Here is a 22,669-nt window from a genome sequence, read left to right on the forward strand (position 1 = left end):
ATCCTACGTTAGCTAGCCACCCATCTCCTAATCTTTCTTCTCCAACCTCTAAACATCATCCTTCCTCTTCCTCACTATTTACAAGTTCTCCTCGTCCTTCTATTTTATTTCAACAAGGCCATAGTTTACCATCCCTACTTGGTCAAGCTCCTACCTCTACCCCGTGTGGTTTATTACAACTAAAGGGGATATTGGCTGAGTCTTGGTTGCAATCTCAGGAGCTCTTGAGAAGAAGCACCTACATTGAGCGTACCGATGACCATAATCGTCAAGCCTCTGTGGTAAGTTTTTGAATTTAACTTCTTTGTTTTATACTTACAAAATGTAATCTTACTACTATTTCCTCCGGCTATAGGCAAGATAGTTGTGGATCTGGAGAGGACTAATCAAATCCTAAAGAATAAGGTAGAAGAATTACAAGCTGTCTCTAACCTCCTCAATAATGAACTCCTCCAGCTATGGGATAGGGTGAAATCACAAGCTGAGTTTACTGCTAATTTAGAGAAGACTCTACACGACACTCGCCAGATGTTACAATCTAAAGAGGAGGAAAAAAAGGAACTTAGAGTTACAGTTAGAGGGGCTTAATTCTACACTTAGCATTGAAAAGGCTTTGAAAGATAAAGCCCTCTCAAATGTTACTCATAAGACCTCTTTACTGAACCAGCTAGAACAATCACATGGTTCAGGATCTTATGATTTAGCTCCAGAGTTGGCTTCCAAGGACTTTGCCTTGCTCCAACAACAAGAAAAATTACGAGCCCAAGATCTACAAATAAGCTCACTCCTACAAGAACTAGCAGAGGCAAAGGCAAAGAAGGCTAGTTTGCAAGGGGAGAAGGATAGCCTACAGTCTGAATTTCAAACCCCCCAAGCAGGCGAGGAAGAGCGATGGCACAGCAGATGCAAAGCCTATTTAACTTCCCCTGAATTTGGTGAGGAGTATGCTAGACACATTGTAGGAACTCTCACTCATTCAGTTAATGGAGTAATCCAACAACTGAAAGAGGCGGGTTATTTGTCTGAAGTCCCTCCTCCCTTGCTCATAGATCGTCGGTGACTCAACCGAGAACTCCCAAAAGACCTCTTGAGAGAATTTGAGTAAACTTGGGGTTTTGTACTTGCATTTAATAACAATTTCTAACTGATGTATATCATTCAGTGTTTATGAAATGTTAATGAAAGTTCATACTTACTTTCTTTCCCTTGTGTGATTCACTTTTCTTCGGAACCACCCAAGTGTTTATATAAATGACCTTTTCCAATATGTTGACCATATGTAGAGAAATCCCATGAAAAGATTATAATCAAAGGAAGTGGATCCCCTAGTTATCTTCTGAATAATATGTGATGATGAATGAACTTATTTCTTGATGTTCTTCAGGTTCATATAATATATCAAGTATCTTGTCCAGATATGATGTACTCTTGGCTTACCTTATGAACGATCGGATTCATATACTCGAGCGAGATTAATTATCTACTATATATGTGCTCCTTTGGGTTTTCTGACCGAGCGAAATTGAATATACGCTATATAAACGTTCCCTTGGGCCCTCCCGACTATATAGAAAACCGGTCGGGTATGCTTACCCTAGCAAAATTGAATATATGTTGTATAAATGTTTCTTCGTGCCTTCCCAACTACATAGAAAATCGGTTAGGTATATTTACCTGAGTGAAATTGAATATATACTGTATAAATGTTCCCTCGGGCCTTCACGATTACATAGAAAACCGATCGGGTATACTTACCCGAGTGAAATTGAATATATGTTGTATAAATGTTCCCTTGGGCCTTCCCGATTACATAGAAAACCGGTCAGGTATGCTCGCCCGAGCGAAATTGAATATATGTTGTATAAATGTTCCCTCGGGCCTTCCCGATTACATAGAAAACTGGTCGGGTATGCTCGCCTGAGTGAAATTAAGTATATGCTCAGGTATTGTTAATGTTCAAGCTCATGATTGATCCTAGAGAAGGCTTAAAATCTCCGGTTCCCCCATAAGGAAGCCCGGTTGGTCACTCGTTAGGGTCCCTGATCGACTGTTATGAAGGTTTAAAGTCTCCGGTTCCTCCTAAGGAAGTCAAGCTGGTCACTCCTTAGGGTTCCCGATCAACTGTTATGGAAGTTTAAAGTTTTTGGTTCCCCCTGAGGAAGACAGGTCGGTCACTCCTTAGGGTCCCCGATCGACTGTTATGAAGGTTTAAAGTCTCTGGTTCCCCCTAAGGAAGTCAAGCCGATCACTCCTTAGGGTCCCCAATCAACTGTTATGGAGGTTTAAAGTCTCCGGTTCCCCCTAACGAAGCCAGGCTAATCACTGTTGAAACTCCAAGGTTGTTTTGGTGTGATCAACAAGTTAAGTTAGGTCCTGTGTGTTTCTAACCTTGTGTCTAAGTGTGCAGGAGCTTAGGAGCACAGGTAGTCGAGCGGAAGACGCAATTAGCGAGAAGGACGGCAGTCCGAGGGACGAGGTGCTGCGGAAGAGTACACCGGCGGACGAGAAGGAAGCGTGCGGTGGTTCCGAGGGACGAAAGCCGGAGTGGAAGATTGCTCGGGGAGCAAGAGACGCAGCTAGCGAGAAGGACGGCACGCGGTACGTCCGAGGGACGAAGACTGCGGATGAGTACGCCGGCGGACGAGAAGGAAACACGCGGTGATTCCGAGGGACGAGAAGCCGGAGGGAAGCCCGCTCGAGAAGACCGGAAGTTGGGTTCGGGTGAGTACTTTTCTGGATGGCAGAGATCACCCAAGCGAACGGATCCGGAATAGAAGACCCGGACCAAGCCAAACCGAACCAGATCAACGGTCCCGGATTAAAAAGTCAACCACTGTTGACTTTTGGCTCCGTGGCGCCCGGAGAAGTCCGGGGCGCCCGGACCAGAGTTTTTGACCAAATCATGATTTATCTCGATCTGAATGTTGGGGGATAAAATTTATCCCCCAGGGCGCCCGGAACCTTCCAGGCGCCCCGACCAAGGCTATAAATATAGCTTTGGTCCAGAAGCTTTGAATCAGTTCAGAAATTGTAAAAACACTTGTGCGCTTTCCACTGTTTAGATTAACTTCTTTCTTTTTGTGCTTCAACGCTGTAAGAGGCTTCTCCACCTAAAGGAGATTGATAGTGCGCTTCATCCTTTCCTTGGATTAACAACCTCTTCGGTTGTAACCAAGTAAACAACTGTGCCTCTTTCCTTTCTGCTTTCATTATTTTATAAGTGTTAGTTTGAAAAGTTGGGAAGGGTCTTTGTTTCTTACAGGGCTATTCAACCCCCCCTTCTAGTCGGCCCAACGATCCTACAAGTGGTATCAAAGCCGAGGCGCTTCAGGAGGACTAACCGCCGAACGAAGCAACGAGATGGCTGGACCAAGCATCCACCCACCGAAATACGAAGGGGACTTCGCTTCCTTGAAGAATCTGATGCAGGTATTTTTTACAACAGACTTTGAATTAACTTTAACAATGGAATCTGGCTTTGTAGCTGCAGAAGGTAAGGAAAAATGTCAATGGACAAAAAAGAAGCAGGCTGAATTCATGGTGAATAGCAAACCAGAATATCATCTGCTAAGCGTTCTTCCACCTCAAGAAGTCAATAGGATCAGGCACTACAACTCGGCAAAGGAACTTTGGGAGAAGTTCCTGGAGCTGCACGAAGGGACATCCGAAGCCAAGCTCGCCAGAAGAGACCTGCTTCGCAATCAGCTCACCAGCCTGCGACTTGGGGAAGACGAGATAGTCGCGCACCTGCACTCGAGAATAAAAGAAATTATTACCGGACTTTTGAATCTCGGAGAAAAGGTAAGTAACCGAGATTCGCTCAGGTACGCACTGAATTCATTTCCTAGAAATACCAAATGGCCATCATTAGTAGATGCTTTTTATATTTCTAAGGATTTAGAAAAAATTTCATTAGAAGATTTCTTTTCAACATTTGAACTGCATGAGTCAAGATGCGCAGGAATGAAGGAGCCCAAGAACAACGTCGCCCTCAAAGCTTCGAGAGACGAATCAGAGTAGAAATCCTCTCTCAACGATGAGGAAATGGTATTGATGGTAAGAAGATTCAAGAAGCTTTGTAAATCCAGATCTACTAACAATCGGCAGGGAAAGAAGAAAAGAACGATCCGCTACTACCACTGCGACGAAGAATGGCACGTCAAGGACAACTGCCCCAAGCTGAAGATCAAGGACAAGGAGAAGGGTAAGAAGCCTATCCAAAAGTGAAAGGCCCTAAAGGCGACATGGGATGATACGTTGTCCGAATCGGAAGTCGAAGCATTCTCCAGACTCGCACTGATGGCGAGTCATCAAGACAACGACTGCGATTCAAGCTCTTCCGAAATGAGCATCGAGAGCATCGATAAAGGGGGAGCTTCGTCAGAAGAAAGTAGCAGTTCAGGGGGAGACATGGACAACGAACTCGACAAGATAAGTCAGGTACGTTCTCTTCCTCCCGATAAACTTTTTAAGTTTGTTAAGTTATTAACTAAAGACTGTTGTAAATTAGAAAAGGAAATGAAAAATTTAAAAATAATTTTGAGTAAATCTTGTCCTTTAGAAGAATTAGATAAATCAAAATTGGAAAACGAAAAATTACAATTAAAAAATCAAAATTTGAAAAATCAAATAGATAACTTGAAAAACTATGCATGTTCATCTAAAACCAATTTTAGAAGATTTAATAATTTAAATTAGTACTTTAAATATCACCCGGGAGAAATTAGGAACATTTCAAGAAAGTATGTCCCTAAAAACTTTTTAGTTAATCCAGTAGGATGGAACCTTTATTGGGTTCCTAAATCATGCTTAAACTAAATTTTAAAATTAAAATTAGCGCTTTCAGTAAGAAAATTAAAAAATAAATTTCTCTATGAGGCTTTGTCTAAGGAAGTGGTTGTTGCTCCAATAACAAAGAAGGCCTAGTGCCTCGCCATGACCTGGAAGCCAAAATATTGAAATAAATATTTAATTAACTTTCTGTCAAAGCATTAAAATTAGAATTGATTAATGCTTTCAAAGTTTTTCAAATATTTTTTCAAAATATTTTTTCTAAAATACTTTTACATGAAATTGACTTAGAAATTTTTGTAATGTTTTTGTAAAAAAAAAATGTCTAAGTTAGAATTTTTTTAATTTCACTTAGAAAATTTTACTTAATTTTTTTTTTCAAAGACTCTTTATGTGAAAATTATTGCAAATCTTTAAGAATCTCAAAATTTTCTAAGTCTTTAACCCTTAGATTTTTTTTATGGAAACCTCATTTTGTTTGTGATCAAAGGGGGAGAAAGATTAGTATAAGTCTAGGGGAAGGTAGACCAAAATATTAATTTGTTTTATTTTTGCACTTAAATTGCAAATTTAGTTAAGTTTATTTTATGTCTATTTTTACCCTGGCTTAACTTGGGTTGCTCACACCAAAAAGGGGGAGATTGTTGAAACTCCAAGGTTGTTTTGGTGTGATCAACAAGTTAAGTTAGGTCCTGTGTGTTTCTAACCTTGTGTCTAAGTGTGCAGAAGCTTAGGAGCACAGGTAGTCGAGCGAAAGATGCAACTAGCGAGAAGGACGGTAGTCCGAGGGATGAGGTGCTGCGGAAGAGTACACCGGCAGATGAGAAGGAAGCGTGCGGTGGTTCCGAGGGACGAAAGCTAGAGCGGAAGATTGCTCGGGGAGCAAGAGATGCAGCTAGCGAGAAGGACGGCACGCGGTGTGTCCGAGGGATGAAGACTGCGGATGAGTACACCGACGGACAAGAAGAAGACACACGGTGATTCCGAGGGACGAGAAGCTGGAGGGAAGCCCGCTCGAGAAGACCAGAAGTTGGGTTCGGGTGAGCCCTTTTCCGGATGGCAGAGATCACCCAAGCGAACGGATCTGAAATAGAAGACCCGGACCAAGCCGAACCGAACCGGAGCAGAGGTCCTAGATGATAAAGTCAACCACTGTTGACTTTTGGCTCCAAGGCGCCCGGAGCAGCCCGGGGCGCCGGAACCCTTCCGGCTGCTTTGATTATTTTATAAGTGTTAGTTTGAAAAGTCGGGAAGGGTCTTTGTTTCTTACAGGGCTATTCAACCCCCCCCCCCCCCCCCACTTCTAGCTGGTCCAACGGTCCTATAATCACTTCTTAGTGTCCCCGATCGACTATTATGGAGGTTTAAAGTCTCAAGTTCCCCTTAAGGAAGCTAGGCCGGTCACTCCTTAAGGTTCCCGATCGATTGTTATGGAGGTTTAAAGTCTCCGGTCCCCCCTAAGAAAGCCATGCTAGTCACTCCTTAGAGTCCCCGATCGACTGTTATAGAGGTTTAAAGTCTCCTGTTCCCTCTAAGGAAGCCAGGTCGGTCACTCCTCAGGGTCTCCGATCGACTGTTATGGAGGTTTAAAGTAAAGTATGTATCTCTCCCCAATAATATTTCCTGCATTTTATATGTCATTCATATAAGAAATGTCTGAACAAAACACATAATTGACTTACAGGCATGTTTGTTAAGTTCTATATGGCTGCAAATGGTTAGCACTCCAAGGTGGCTCGAGTTTTCTCCCTTCTGCATCCTGAAGGTAATAAGCGCCCGATACAAGTTTTTGTATGATTTTATAAGGTCCTCCCCATTGCGGCTCTAGCTTGTTAACATCTGCTACGGGCTTGATACGCTTCCATACTAAATCACCTACCTAAAAGAACCTTGGGATGACTCTCTTGTAATAATTTTGCCTCATTCGTTGCCAATAAGAAATAAGTCGGGTGGCTGCTTTGTCCCGCGCTTCTTCTATTAAATCAAGCTCCATAAGACGTCGATCTACGTTGTTGTCATCATAAAGCCTTCTCCGATCGAATTCCACTCCAACCTCAATCGGAATTACTACCTCACCACCATAAACCAAATGAAAGGGGGTAATTCCTATGGCCTCTCGAGGAGTAGTACGATGTGCCCACAATATACTGGGTAATTCATCTACCCAGCTGCCACCCACATGATCTAATTTGATTTTAATTCCTCCGATAATCTCCCTATTAGTTACTTCAGCTTGTCTATTACTCTGTGGATACACCACAGAGGTAAAAGCTTGTGTAATACCATAATCAGAACACCATTTCTTAATTCTCCTTCCTTGAAATTGCCTTCCATTATCAGAAATAATTTTGTATGGAATACCAAATCTGTAAACAATGTGCTGCCATAGAAATTTGATAACTGCATGTTCAGTAATTCTTGCAAATGGTTATGCTTCTACCCATTTAGAGAAATAATCCACTACTACTAACAAGAACCTCCTCTGAGCAGGTGAAAGAGGGAAATGCCCTACTATATCCATGCCCCATTGATCAAAAGGCAAGATATTATAGAAGTCTTTAATAATTTAGTAGGATGATGAGGGATATTCTGGTGTTCTGACAAGACAAACAGGTTCTCACCAATTGAGCAGCATCTTCTTGTGAAGTAGGCTAAAAATATCCAGCCAATAATATTCCTAGCAAGAGGCTTGCCTCCCATATGACTACCACAGGAACCTTGATGCACCTCTTATCGGATATATTGTATGTCATCTGATCCAACGCATTTAAGTAGAGGACTAGAGAAAGCCCTCTTATACAAGTGATCTCCAATCATAGTATATTGACTTTCTCTCTTCCTGAATACTCTAGCCTATTCTACATCAGTGGGTAGAATTCCTTGCCACAAGAATAGAATAATTAGCGTTCTCCAATCACCCTAAATTTCTAAATTAGCTTATTGCTCAACACAACACATTAATAACACCTGTTCCACTGGTTTGTCTAAGTTCCAAGGCACAATAGCAGAAGCTAATTTAGCTAACTCGTCTCCTACTTAATTATCTGTTCGAGAGATCTTCTTTATACTTACCTCTTGAAATTCAACCTTTAATTTATCAAAGGCCTCTGCATATAGCTTGAGTCTCTCATTACTAATTCTAAAATTATCTGTCAACTGCTATGTTGTTAATTGGGAATCAGAATGAGTTACCACCTTAGCAGCTCTCACATGCGTAGCAGCTTGCAAGCCAGCTATCAATGCATTATATTCAGCCTTATTATTGGTAGCTCTATAATTCAGTCTCACAGATAATTGTATTCGATCCTCCCTATGAGATATAAGAAGAACCCTAATTCCACTACCTTATTGAGTAGAACATCCATCAACATAGATAACCTAGGTATCTTATGTTTTGGGATTTGGTATTTCTATTATGAAATCCCGCAAAGCTTGAGCTTTGATGGTTGTCCGAGGCTGATACTGTATGTCATATTCACTAACCTCGGTTGTCCATTTGATCAATCTTCTATATGCTTCTGGGTTAACAAGCACCCGACTAAGAGTGTTATTAGTTAATACTATAATTGGATGTTGTTAGTTAGAGCCCTAAAGCCAATCATTTGATGATTGTATTATAGACTTGTTGTATCATAATCTTATATAAATAAAGGAATTTGTTTTGGTTATTATACTTACTTGTATTGGTGCCAAATAAACTAAGTATAATAGCGTCCTTGAGTAGAAGGTTCTTACCTATATCAATCGATTGGTTGAATCGATAGTGAGATGATATAGGGAACACTACTCTTAATCATTACTAGTCAAGTATTAACATTCAGGGACAATGTTAATGCGATGAGACTAGCATGTAGGTCAACTCGATGACTTGATCTCACAAGTCATGGATATAGAGATATCAAGTTGACACATGGGTATGCATTGGAGAATGTATACTGAATGACCCACCATGAGAAAGTATCATGGATCGTTATATGAGTGTCATATACTTTCTCATGTGGCTATTAATATGTTTACTAGTCCTTAGACCTGAAGTAACCATGGATCCCTACATAAGGAGTTATGTACTTTGGTTTCGTCAAACGTCACCCGTAACTGGGTGGACTATAAAGGCGATTACTCAGTATGTAATGAATTATGCAGAGGAATGTGAGTGATGTAGATGGGATCTATCCCTCCTATATAACGGGAGTGACATCGATATTCTTGATAGAGTGAGACCACGAAGTGCATGGCTATGCCCAAATGAGTCAATATGAGATATTGAGCTCATTTGATTTACTGAGTCTACTTGGAGATCAAGATTTAGATTGGTCAGAGGATAACACGGTCTATGCCTCACATTGATCAATCTAGATGTCTAGGATAGAAGGACACTTGTTATATATTGTGAGGAGTCACAATTAGTAGTCACAAGATGATGTTGGATCTCAACATTCTTGTAACTTGGGTAGTAATGATGTGTTGCTAGATACCGCTCATTACTTATGCTCCTAAATGGGCTTAGGGGCATTGCCAACGTTACAAGAACCTATAGGGTCACACACTAAGGACAATTAGATGGAGATTAGGTTCATATGATAAACCAAGAGGATTAGATTCATGTGATGAATCAAATTGGTTTAAGTGTAATCCTAATTGGGCTAATTGAGTTGGACTCGAGTTGATTCATGTGTTCAATGAGTCTAATTTAGATTATGACTCATTGAATCAATTTAATTAAATGAATTAGATTCATTATATTAAATTGGTTTGAATTAAATGGTTGGATTAGATCAACCATGAGAGAGATTAAGTCAAGTTTGACTTGACTTGAGAGGAAGAGGAAGAGTCAAGTTTGACTTGACTTTATGCCACATCATTTGTGACTTGCATTAAGTGGGCCAATGATGATGTGCCACATCATCATAGTTGGAACATGTGTGTGCCACCTCATGGAGGTTACAAATTCCCTCTTTAATGGCCACTTAATGCAAAAAGGGGGGTTACACTTCTTAAGGTGGCCGGCCACTTTTGTGGTCAATGAAAAATTCATTTTTCATTCAAGGCTCATTATTCTATCTTCTTCCTCCTAGAGCTCTCTCTTCTTGCTCTCCCTTCCTCATCTTGCCGAGACCTTCTTGGAGTGCTAGCACGCTCTAAGGTTCTCCCTCTATCGATTTGTTCGTGTGGATACACACAGAGAGTTGTCTAGCTTGACAACTTGAGATCCGGCATCTCCTTGGATGAACGAGACTCGCGAAGGGCACGCAACGAGGGTAAAACCCTTTAACATATAGTTCTAGTGTAGATCTATAGGTTGGTAAACTCGTACTCGTATTTTTCGAAAGTTTTATTCTTCGCACGGATCCGGGGGCGGGGTTTCGGGGTTTCCGCGACGCGAAAAAGTGGTTTTCGCAACCCGAAAAACCCAACAGTGGTATCAGAGCCACGTGCGAAGACTTGTACGAGTTTAGTTTGTATTTTTATGAAAAATATAGATTCTGTAATATTCTGTAATTTTAAGTATTTTATGGGTAATTTTCTCATAGAAGCGAAGCACAAGTGTTTCGACACTTGTAGGCTTCGACTACCGAGAAGATTTTTCTGAAACGGCAAGGTTTCGCCCCAAAAATTTTTGGGACAATGGACTAAGGCGATGTAGGATTGCTAAGGAACCCTCACGATGGTTAGATCGCGAGTAGGGGCGCTGCCCCTGGCCCCGCAAGGGGATTCATTCCGCGATTGCGCCTGAAAACCGCTAAACGGAACCGCCGGGAAATTTTACTCGTAAAAATTGTAAAAATTAGTATTAAAATTACAAAAAATTATGTATAATTTGTGATAGTCATGGCTAAAAAATACCCAATCTGATTGGATTTGTGTTGTAATTCATATTAAGGGCTGCGCGCCGTCATTTGTGTTATGTGTGCTGTATATTTGATGCGCGACCTGCGCGTCGTGACTTTCTCCATTTATTCTTGTTGTAAATTAGTTTAGACTTAAATGTAACTCGAGTTTCAAAATTGTAATGTACAAAATTGGAGCCGTGGAAGGTCCACTCGAGATGGAGTTACGAGGAGGGCGCGAGCAACACAAGGTGGTCAAAGGGAGGAGCTTGAGAAGCTGTTGACCCTAGGTTGACCATCCGATCTTCTCATTGGCTTGAGAAGATCGTAGTAGGGGCATGACTAATTACAAATTAATTTAATTAATTGCTTGTGTGTATGTGATGCATGATTAGTAATTAATTAGTGCCTAATGATTAGATAAGATCTAAATCGTGTACAAGATGCACCCTCTCGATTATATTAGATTTCAATCGCATCAACACTAATGCCTACCGTGCCGTGATACCTATCACTACCTCGATCACATGTGTTGTTGAATCTGCCAAAGTAGAGCAACACATATTATCTTGGTAGGGTACGGAGGGACAATCTTGGTCCTGCTTATCAACGCATGGGCGAGTACAAACTCAATTAGATTGAGTATTCCTAGTTAACTCGGTTGGATCGAGTACAACTATAGGCATTCTTCCAACGGTTGGAAAGATAGGACATAAATCACATTTATATTAATTATTGGGCGTATTAGCCAAAGCTAACTCAAGTTTTAATATAACTGTGGATAATGATCCTATAAACAAGAGTTGCATAGAGATGTAATTGGTAAATCGTTACCTACCGATCATACTAAGTCTTGGGCGATTTAGCCAAAGCTAACTCAAGGCGTAGTATGATGTGGATCTTGTCCCACATGAATTATAGAATTCAGTAGGAGCATCATTTAGTTAAAGGCCTAATTAAATGAATTAAAAGAATATGATATTTATTTTTGCATTTTTCTATTGTAGATAACCATGACGTCGAATACGAATTCTTTCTCCCTGCGTTCTGTCCTTCAGAAGGACAAGCCCAATGGAGCAAATTTCCTGGACTGGTATAGGAACTTGAGAATAGTTCTCACCCAGGAACGTAAACTTTACGTTCTGGAACAACCTATTCTGGAGACTCCTCCTACCAATGTCCCGCGAGCTGACAAAGATGCTTATAAGAAGCATCAAGATGACGCATTAGATGTGTCCTATCTAATGCTCGCGACCATGAACTCTGAGCTTCAGAAGTAACATGAGTTGATGGGCGCTTACGATATGGTTGAACATCTTTGTCAATTATATCAAGGACAAGCGCGGCATGAGAGATTTGAGATCTCAAGGGCACTATTTCAGTGCAAGATGTCATATGGGGCTCCCGTAGGCCCATATGTACTCAAAATGATTGGGTACATAGAAAACCTACAGAGGTTGGGATTCCCGCTTGGCCAAGAGCTGGCCACTGACCTGATCTTGCAATCCTTGCCGGATAGCTATAGTCAATTCGTTCTAAACTACAATATGAACGAAATTGACAAGCCACTGCCCGAGCTGCTTAGCATGTTAAGAACTGCTGAGCTGAACCTTAAGAAGGCTAAGCCCCACTCTATTCTGATGGTTCAGAAACACAAGGGCAAGGGCAAGCCCAAAGGCAAAGGAAAGTCCCAAGCCAAGGGAAAAGGCAAGGCACTGAAGCCTAAAGGAGGGGTCGCCAAGGATGCTACCTGCTTCCACTGCGGTCAGACCGGGCACTGGAAGAGGAACTGCAAGGTGTACCTGGAAGATCTTAAGAAGAAGCGAAGTGAGACTTCCACTTCAGGTATATATGTTATAGAAGTCAATCTATCTATTTCTTCATCATGGGTATTAGATACCGGATGTGCATCTCACATTTGTACTAATGTGCAGACGTTGAGAAATAGCATGACATTGGCGAAGGGCGAGGTGGACCTACGCGTAGGCAATGGAGCACGGGTTGCTGCTGTTGCTATAGGGACTTATTTTCTATCTCTGCCCTCTGAGCTTGTATTAGAGTTGGATGATTGTTGTTATGTGGCTGCATTAACTAAGAACATAATTTCAGTTTCTTGTTTGGACAAGAAAGGTTTCTCTTTTATAATTAAGGACAAATGTTGTTCTGTTTATTTAAAAGATATGTTCTATTGTAGTGCACCTCTGATGAATAAACTCTACATTCTAGACCTTGAAAGCCCTATCTATAACATAAATACCAAGAGTTTCAAGTCAAATGACTTGAATCAAACCTATCTCTGGCACTGTCGCTTAGGTCATATAAATGATAAGCGCTTATCCCAACTCCATAAGGATGGTTTGCTAGACTCATTTGATTTTGAATCTTATGAGACGTGTGAGTCATGCCTACTAGGCAAGATGACCAAGACTCCCTTTAGTGGACACAGTGAGAGAGCGACTGACTTGTTAGGTCTTATACATAGTGATGTATGTGGCCTTTTCAATGTCGCTGCTAGAGGCGGTTATAGGTACTTCATCACATTTACTGATAACTTCAGTAGATATGGTTATGTGTACTTGATGACACATAAGTCAGAATCCTTTGAAAAGTTCAAAGAATTAAAGAATGAAGTACAGAACTGGCTTGGCAAGAGTATTAAGATACTTCGATCAGATCGAGGTGGAGAATACCTTAGCCATGAGTTTCGTGACTATCTAGCTGAATGTGGGATTTTATTCCAACTCACTCCTCCTGGAACACCACAGTGGAATGATGTATCCGAAAGGAGGAATCGTACCCTATTAGATATGGTACGATCTATGATGAGTCACACAGATCTTCCGACATTCCTTTGGGGCTATGCTCTAGACACGACAGCTTTTATACTCAACTGATTTCCATCCAAGGCCGTGATAAAGACACCATATAGGATATGAACTGGAGAGATGGCCAGGTGTCTTTCATGAGGATTTGGGGTTGTGAGGCTTACGTTCGACGTCAAGTCTCAGACAAATTAGGACCCAAATCTGACAAGTGCTACTTTATTGGATATCCCAAGGAAACTAAGGGATATTACTTCTACATTCCCAGTCAGCACAAGGTAGTTGTGGCAAAGACTGGGGTCTTTCTAGAAAGGAACTTTGTTTCTATAAAGACTAGTGGGAGCACGTTCGATCTTGAAGAAGTTCAAGATGCGAACAATAGCACTGAAGGCTCGATGGAAGTTAAACTGGAACCACAAAGTGTTGTGGATGATGTTGTTCCACAAGGAGTTGAGGAACAACATCTAGTTCAAGTAGACATACCTCTTCGCAGGTCTGATAGGGTACGTCGTCAGCCTGAGAGATACTCATTTCTCTTGTCCAATCATGATGACATTGTGCTCATAGAGGATGAGCCTACCATCTATCAGGAAGCTATGATGAGACCTGATTCCGAGAAATGGCTAGAGGCCATGAGATCCGAGATGGAATCCATGTACACCAACCAAGTATGGACTTTGGTTGATCCACCTGAAGGGGTAAAACCCATTGGGTGTAAGTGGGTCTTTAAGAGAAAGACTGACATGGATGGACTTATCTATAAGGGTCGCTTGGTAGCTAAAGGTTTCAAGCAGATTCATGGTATTGACTATGATGAAACCTTTTCTCCAGTAGGGATGTTTAAGTCCATTTGGATCATGCTTGCTATTGCAGCATACCATGTCTATGAGATATGGCAGATGAATGTCAAAAACTGCATTTCAGAATGGAAACCTGCTCGAGGATGTGTACATGACACAACCTGAGGGTTTTGTAGATCCACAGCATACTAGCAGAGTATGCAAACTGCATAGGTCCATTTATGGACTAAAGCAATCTTCTCGAAGTTGGAATCTTCGATTCGATGATGCAATCAAATAGTTTGGTTTCATTAAGAACGAAGATGAGCCTTGTGTCTACAAGAAGGTTGTAGGGGATATAGTTGTCTTCCTCATATTGTATGTGGATGACATACTACTCATTGGGAAGGACATCCCTTTGCTTCAGTCTGTCAAGACCTGGCTAGGGAGTTGCTTCTCAATGAAAGACTTAGGTGAGACATCCTGCATTCTAGGGATACAGATCTATAGAGATAGATCTAAGAGATTGCTTGGCCTAAGTCAGAGTACATATATTGACAAGGTACTCCTTCGGTTTGCCATGCAGAACTCCAAGAAGGGATTTCTGCCAATGTCACATGGAGTGAGTCTTTCAAAGACTCAAGGTCCCTCTTCTAAAGAGGAGAGAGACCGCATGGATCAGATCCCTTATGCCTCAGCCATAGGATCTATCATGTATGCAATGCTATGTACTCGACCTGATGTCTCGTATGCTTTGAGCATGACGAGCAGATACCAGTCAAATCTAGGTGAAAGTCACTGGATAGCGGTCAAAAATATTTTTAAGTACTTAAGAAGGACTAAAGAATATTTCTTTATATATGGAGGCAATGATGAACAAGTTGTAAAGGGTTACAGTGATGCCAGCTTCCAGACCGATCAGGATGATTATAGATCGTAGTCAGGGTTCGTATTTAGCATAAATGGTGGTGCTGTGAGCTGGAAGAGTTCGAAGCTGGACACAGTAGCTGATTCTACGATAGAGGCCGAGTACATTGCTGCATCAGAGGCAGCAAAGGAGGCAGTTTAGATCCGCAAGTTCATCACTGAACTTGGGGTGGTTCCTAGTATCGCTGACCCTATTGAGCTCTATTGTGACAACAATGGAGCTATAGCACAGGTGAAGGAACCTCGCTCACACCAGCGGACCAAACACATACTACGACGCTTCCATCTCATTCGAGAGATTATCGAGAGAGGAGATGTGAAGATTTGCAGAGTACCTACAGAGGCTAACATCGCAAATCCTTTAACCAAGGATTTGGCACAGAGGAAGCATGATAGTCACACTAGGTCATTGGGGCTTAGAGCCTACACTGATTGGCACTAGTGCTAGTTTGAGATTGTTAGTTAGAGCCCTAGAGCCAATCATTTGATGATTGTATTATGGACTTGTTGTATCATATTCTTATATAAATAAAGGCATTTGTTTTGGTTATTATACTTACTTGTATTTGTGCAAAATAAACTAAGTATAATAGCGTCCTTGAGTAGAAGGTTCTTACCTATATCAATCGATTGGTTGAATCGATAGTGAGATGATATAGGGAACACTACTCTTAATCATTCCTAGTCGAGTATTAACATTCAGGGACAATGTTAATGCGACGAGACTAACAAGTAGGTCAACTCGATGACTTGATCTCACAAGTCATGGATATAGAGATATCAAGTTGACACATGGGTATGTATTGGAGAAAGAATACTGAATGACCCGCCATGAGAAAGTATCATGGATCGTTATATGAGTGTCATATACTTTCTCATGTGGCTATTAGTATGTCTACTAGTCCTTAGACCTGAAGTCACCATGGATCCCTACATAAGGAGTTATGTACTTTGGTTTCGTCAAACGTCACCCGTAACTGGGTGAACTATAAAGGCGATTACTCGGTATGTAACGAATTATGCAGAGGGATGTGAGTGATGTACCTGGGATCTATCCCTCCTATATGACGGGAGCGACATCGATATTCTTGATAGAGTGAGACCACGAAGTGCATGGTCATGCCCAAATGAGTCAATATGAGATATTGAACTCATTTGATTTAGTGAGTCTACTTGGAGATCAAGATTTAGATTGGTCAGAGGATGACACGGTCTATGCCTCACATTGATCAATCTAGATGTCTAGGATAGAAGGACACTTGTCATATATTGTGAGGAGTCACAATTAGTAGTCACAAGGTGATGTTGGATCTCAACATTCTTGTAACTTGGGTAGTAATGATGTGTTGCTAGATACCGCTCATTACTTATGCTCCTAAATGAGTTTAGGGGCATTGCCAACGTTACAAGAACCTATAGGGTCACACACTAAGGACAATTAGATGGAGATTAGGTTCATATGATGAACCAAGAGGATTAGATTCATGTAATGAAACAAATTGGATTAAGAGTAATCCTAATTGGGCTAATTGAGTTGGACTCGAGTTGATTCATATGTTCAATGAGTCTAATTTAGATTATGACTCATTGAATAAATTTAATTAAATGAATTAGATTCATTATATTAAATTGGTTTGAATTAAATGGTTGGATTAGATCAACCATGAGAGAGATTAAGTCAAGTTTGACTTGACTTGAGAGGAAGAGGAAGAGTCAAGTTTGACTTGACTTTATGCCACATCATTTGTGACTTGGCATTAAGTGGGCCAATGATGATGCGCCACATCATCATAGTTGGAGCATGTGTGTGCCACCTCATGGAGGTTATGTTGGGTTCGTCGGGCCGCGAAAACCGCTTTTCCGCGTCGCGGAAACCCGAGTCACCCAAAGCCATGGATCTCGTGCAAAGATTCGTAAACAAAATTTTTGAAAAACCTTTTCTTGTACGAGTTTGTAAAAACTTTAGATCTACACTAAAGTTAAGATCATTACCCTTGTAGCGAAGCTCTTCGCGTTCCCGCTTGTCCAAGATGTCGCAGGATCTCTAGTTGTCAAAGTAGACAACCTCTATATGTATCCACACGGACACAAGTAGAAGGAGATGACCAAAACACAAGGTGTGCTAGCACCAATGGAGTGTTCGGCCAAGGAATGGGAGAAGGAGAAGAGAGAGCACCCAAGGGAGAAGAAGAGTGAATGAATCAATTAGAGGAAAATCAAAAAACACATTAGCCATCAAGTGGCCGGCCACTCTAGGAGGTGTAAAACCCCCACATTAATTCCAATTAATGTGGAGACCATTAAGAGTTGTAACCCCCATGAGGTGGCACTCTAGGATGATGTGGATCAACACCATTGGTCCACATCTTGCCACCTCACTAAATGACATGGCAACAAGTGTAAACTCCTCATTTAATGTGGGTCGGCCACATTAAATGCTATGGAGGCTTGTAACCTCCATGAGGTGGCACACATTGATGATGTGGAGCAATCCTATTGGTCCACATCTTGCCAACTCACTAGTGATGTGGCAAAAAGTCAAGTCAAACATGACTTTTTCTCTTCCTCTCAAATCAAGTCAAACTTGATCAAATCTCTCTCATGGTTGATCTAATCCAACCATATGATTCAAGCCAACTTAATATAATGAATCTAATTCATTAAATTAAGTTGATTTAATGAGTCATAATCTAAATTAGACTCATTAAATACATGAATCAACTTGAGTCCAACTCAATTAGCCCAATTTGGATTACTCTTAATCCAATATGATTCATCAAATGAATCTAATTCTCTTGGTTCATCATATGAACCAAATCTCCATCTAATTGTCCTTAGTGTGTGACCCTATAGGTTCTTGTAACGTTGGCAATGCCCTAAACCCATTTAGGAGCATAAGTAATGAGCGGTATCTAGCAACACATCATTACTACCCAAGTTACAAGAATGTCGAGATCCGACATCACCTTGTGACTACCAATTGTGACTCCTCACAAAATATGTCAAATGTCCTTCTATCCTTGACATCTAGATTGATCAATGTGAGGCATAGACCGTGTCATCCTCTAATCAATCTAAATCTTGAACTCCAAGTAGACTCACTCGATCAAATGAGCTCAACATCTCATGTTGACTCATTTGGGCATGACCATGCACTTCGTGGTCTAACTCTATCAAGAATATTGATGTCGCTCCCGTCATATGGGAGGGATAGATCCCATCTACATCACTCACATCCCTCTGCATAATTTATTACATACCCAGTAATCGCCTTTATAGTCCACCCTGTTACGGGTGACGTTTGACGAAATCAAAGTACATAACTCCTTATGTAGGGATCCATGGTGACTTCAGGTCAAAGGACTAATAGTCATACTAATAGCCACATGAGAAAGTATATGACACTCATATAACGATCCATGATACTTTCTCATGGCGGGTCATTCAGTATACATTCTCTAATGCATACCCATGTGTCAGCTTGATATCTCTATATCCATGACTTGTGAGATCAATTCATCGAGCTGACCTACATGCTAGTCTTATTGTATTAACATTGTCCCTGAATGTTAATACTCGACTAGGAATGATTTAGAGTAGTGTTCCCTATATCATCTCACAATCGATTCAACCAATCGATTGATATAGGTAAAAACCTTTCTACTCTAGGACGTTACTATACTTATTTTATCTGGCACTAATACAAATAAGCATAATAACCAAAAACCAAATGCCTTAATATATATACATGAATATGATATACATGAGTCCATACAATCATCAAATGATTGGCTCTAGGGCTCTAACTAACAGGTTACATATTCCCTCTTTAATGGCCACTTAATGCAAAAAGGGAGGTTACACTTCTTGAGGTGGCCGACCACTTTTGTGGTGAATGAAAAATTCATTTTTCATTCAAGGCTCATTATTCTATCTTTTTCCTCCTAGAGCTCTCTCTTCTTGCTCTCCCTTCCTCATCTTGCTGAGACCTTCTTGGAGTGCTAGCACACTCTAAGGTTCTCCCTCCATCGATTTGTTCGTGTGGATACGCATAGAGAGTTGTCTACCTTGACAACTTGAGATCCGGCATCTCCTTGGATGAACTGGACTCGCGAAGGGCACGCAACGTGGGTAAAACTCTTTAACATATAGTTCTAGTGTAGATCTATAGGTTGGTAAACTCGTACTCGTATTTTTCGAAAGTTTTATTCTTCGCACGGATCCGATGGCGGGGTTTCAGGGTTTCCGCGACGCGAAAAAGCGGTTTTCGCAGCCCGAAAAACCCAACAGATGTGACAGAAAACAAGGGCATAACCTCCGAGCTGCTAGAACCAATCCATAAGCTAACTTCTCGAGCGTCGTATATCGACACTCTGCCCCTTTTAATAAATGACTCAAAAAATACACAAGTAACTGTTCTTTCTCTTCTTGCCTCACTAATACAGAACCAACAGCATGATCATTAGCAGATAAGTACATCCACAATGTTTCTCCTACTATTGGTTTAGCTAATACAGGAAAAGTAGACAAATATTCTTTTAACTCCTCGAATGCCTTGCTGCAATCCTCATCCCATTGAAACTTAGTCACTCGTCGAAGTACCTTAAAGAAAGGGAGACTCCAATCGATCGATCGAGAGATGAAGCGAGATAGGGCAATAATCCTCCCTGTCAATCTCTGAGCCTCCTTCAAGTTCTTTAGGGGAGTCATGTCTTGCAATGTTTTCACCTTGCTAGGATTAGCCTATATGACTTGTTCAATCACCATGTATCCCAGGAACTTCCCACTCCTGACCTTGAATAAACATTTGTTGGGATTGAGTTTGAGCCCATACCTTCTCAGAGTCCTACAAGTTTCTTCAATATCAGCACATAAACTAGAAGCCCTTATAGTTTTTATAAGAATATCATCCACATAAACTTTCATATTTCTACCAATCTACTTCTGGAAAACCTTGTTCATAAGTCACTGATAAGTAGCCCCTGCATTCTTGAGACCAAAAGGCATAACAATATAGCAATAAGTACCTTCAGCAGTTATAAAGCTTACATTTTCCTGATCGGCCTTAGCAAGTGGAATTTGATGATACCCCTGATAAGCATCCAGCATTCTAATAAACTCACAACCAGCCATAGAATCCACCTCTTGATCTATGCGGGGTAAAGGGTAATAATATTTTGGGCATGCCTTGTTGAGATCTCTGAAGTCAATACACACTCATCATTTATTGCCCGGCTTAGAAACTAGAACCACATTAGCTAGCCAACTTCGGAATTATACTTCCCGGATATATCCAGCTTCCAGTAGCTTATCTACTTCCTCTTTGATGATCTTATTCTGATCAACCCTGAAATCCCTCTTCTTTTACTTGATCGACTGGGCATCAGGATAAACATGAAGAGAGTACTCCATAATGGTTGGCACGATACTTCTTTAGGTGTCCAAGCGAATACATCACTATTTTTTGTCAAGTATTTATTAAATCTTCTCTGAGTTCAGGATCCAGGTCGAAAGCGATATGTGTGGTAGCTTCAAGGTGACCAAGTTGTATTTGCACTTTTTCCTTTTCTTCATATATGAGAGTGGGTGGCCTTTCATGAATGACGTTGATATCCATCCTTTGAGCTTTTTGGACGGCATTAGCTTCCGCCCTGACAATCTTGGCATAACACTTACGTGCTGTTATTTGATCTCCTTTAACCTCCCCTACTTGATTATCCACGGAGAATTTTATCTTTTGACAGAAAGTAGAAACGACCGCCCTGAATTCATTCAAGGTCGGTCGACCCAAAATAACATTATAAGCTGATGGGGCATCCACCACTATGAAAATTGATCGGTGAGTTCGCATAAGAGGCTCCTCCCCCAGAGATATGGTCAATTTTATCTGACCCAATAGTTGTACCTCATTGCCTATGAATCCATACAATGGAGTGACCATAGGTTGTAGCTCACTTGGGTCAATCTGTAACTGGTCAAAAGCTTGTTTAAAAATGATGTTTAACAGAGCTACCAGTATCAATAAAAGTACGTGAAATATTATAATTGGCTATAACAGCCTTGATTATCAACGCATTATTATGGGGTACTTCTACCCCCACCAAAATTGGGGTCCGAAATTGAACTCTAGCCCGGCCGCCTTTTCAGCACTACATCCGACGGCATGAATTGTTAGTCACCGAGCGTGCGACTTTCTCGCCCGGTTGGAATCACCATCAATGGGTCCTCCTGCTATCATACTAATGTTACCTCGAGCGGCATTACTACAAGTTTCTTCCTGTCATGTTGATGATGGATCTGATTGTGCTTAACCGGGTGCTTGAGTTGATACCACAGGTAGGGGTAATATTCCTGCCTGCGACCCGCTCGGCTGATATTCAATCTTGAGTGGGTTATTTTATCAAGAATATTGCCTACGATTCTGAATTGGAGAACACTGTCAGTATCAATTATTGCTTGCTTGTTGATTCTTTAAAGTGAAATAATCCTCCGTATTATGAGTATTAGTCAGATGGTATATGCGCCATCTTTGGGGAAACTGTTGAGGAGCTCTTACGTGTTGCACTACTAGGGTCATGGCTCAGGATGACGATGGGGCAAGTCCGCCTGAGGTCCCTTAGGAGGCTGGGCAGGTCTCCCTAGGCGGGCTACCACTGGAACCGGTGCAGGGGCGTTAACTTCTTTCCTATGAGTAGCTTGAGCCTCTTCCACATTGATAAATTCAGAAGCTCGTTCAATTAATATATCAAAATTGGTAGGAGAATTCCTAACCAAATCCTTAAAGAAATAATTATCATTAAGCCCTTGAGAGAAGGCGCTTACCAAGATCTCTGTAGTGGCTGATGGAACATCAATGACCACTTGATTAAATCTCTTAATATACGCTCTGATAGATTCCTTAGGCCCTTGCTTAATAGAAAAAAGACTCCATGGAGTTTTATGGTACATTCAATTGCTAGAAAAATGATGCAAGAATACCTTACAAAAATCCTTGAAGCGGCGAATAGAATTCTCCGATAGTCGCTTAAACCATCTCTGAGTTGCTCCTCCAAAAGTGGTAAGAAACATCCGATATTTGACTCCATCAGTGAATTATTAAAGAAGCGCTGCGTGCTCAAACTCGAGAAGATGATCTTCAAAATCAGTTGTCTTCGAATATTCTCCAAAATTTAAGTTCTGATAGTGTTTTAGCAATGGATCATCCAACACTTGCTGAGAGAATGGAGTGGAAATCCTTTCAGGAGAACTATCACTAGCTACTACCTTCCCCTTTCTCTTTTCCCTTATAGGGTTTCTCCAGAGGATTCCTGAAGGGCTACTCTTCGTCCTCCTTGTTCAAGATGTGTTTGAAAATAAGCTTTAGGATGACGAGTGGGAGAGAGAGCAGTAGAGAATAGATGAGCTGGATCTCCTCCTTTGATTTCCTTCTCTCGATGAGGGGAGGTTACAGACATCGCCGAAGGTGGTATCATCGGTACTGTACCACTAGTATTCCCCTGTTGCTATTGTTGTTGTAGTATCT

This window comes from Zingiber officinale, chromosome 11B (genome assembly GCF_018446385.1).
Source record: "Zingiber officinale cultivar Zhangliang chromosome 11B, Zo_v1.1, whole genome shotgun sequence".
NCBI classification, from domain to species: domain Eukaryota; kingdom Viridiplantae; phylum Streptophyta; class Magnoliopsida; order Zingiberales; family Zingiberaceae; genus Zingiber; species Zingiber officinale.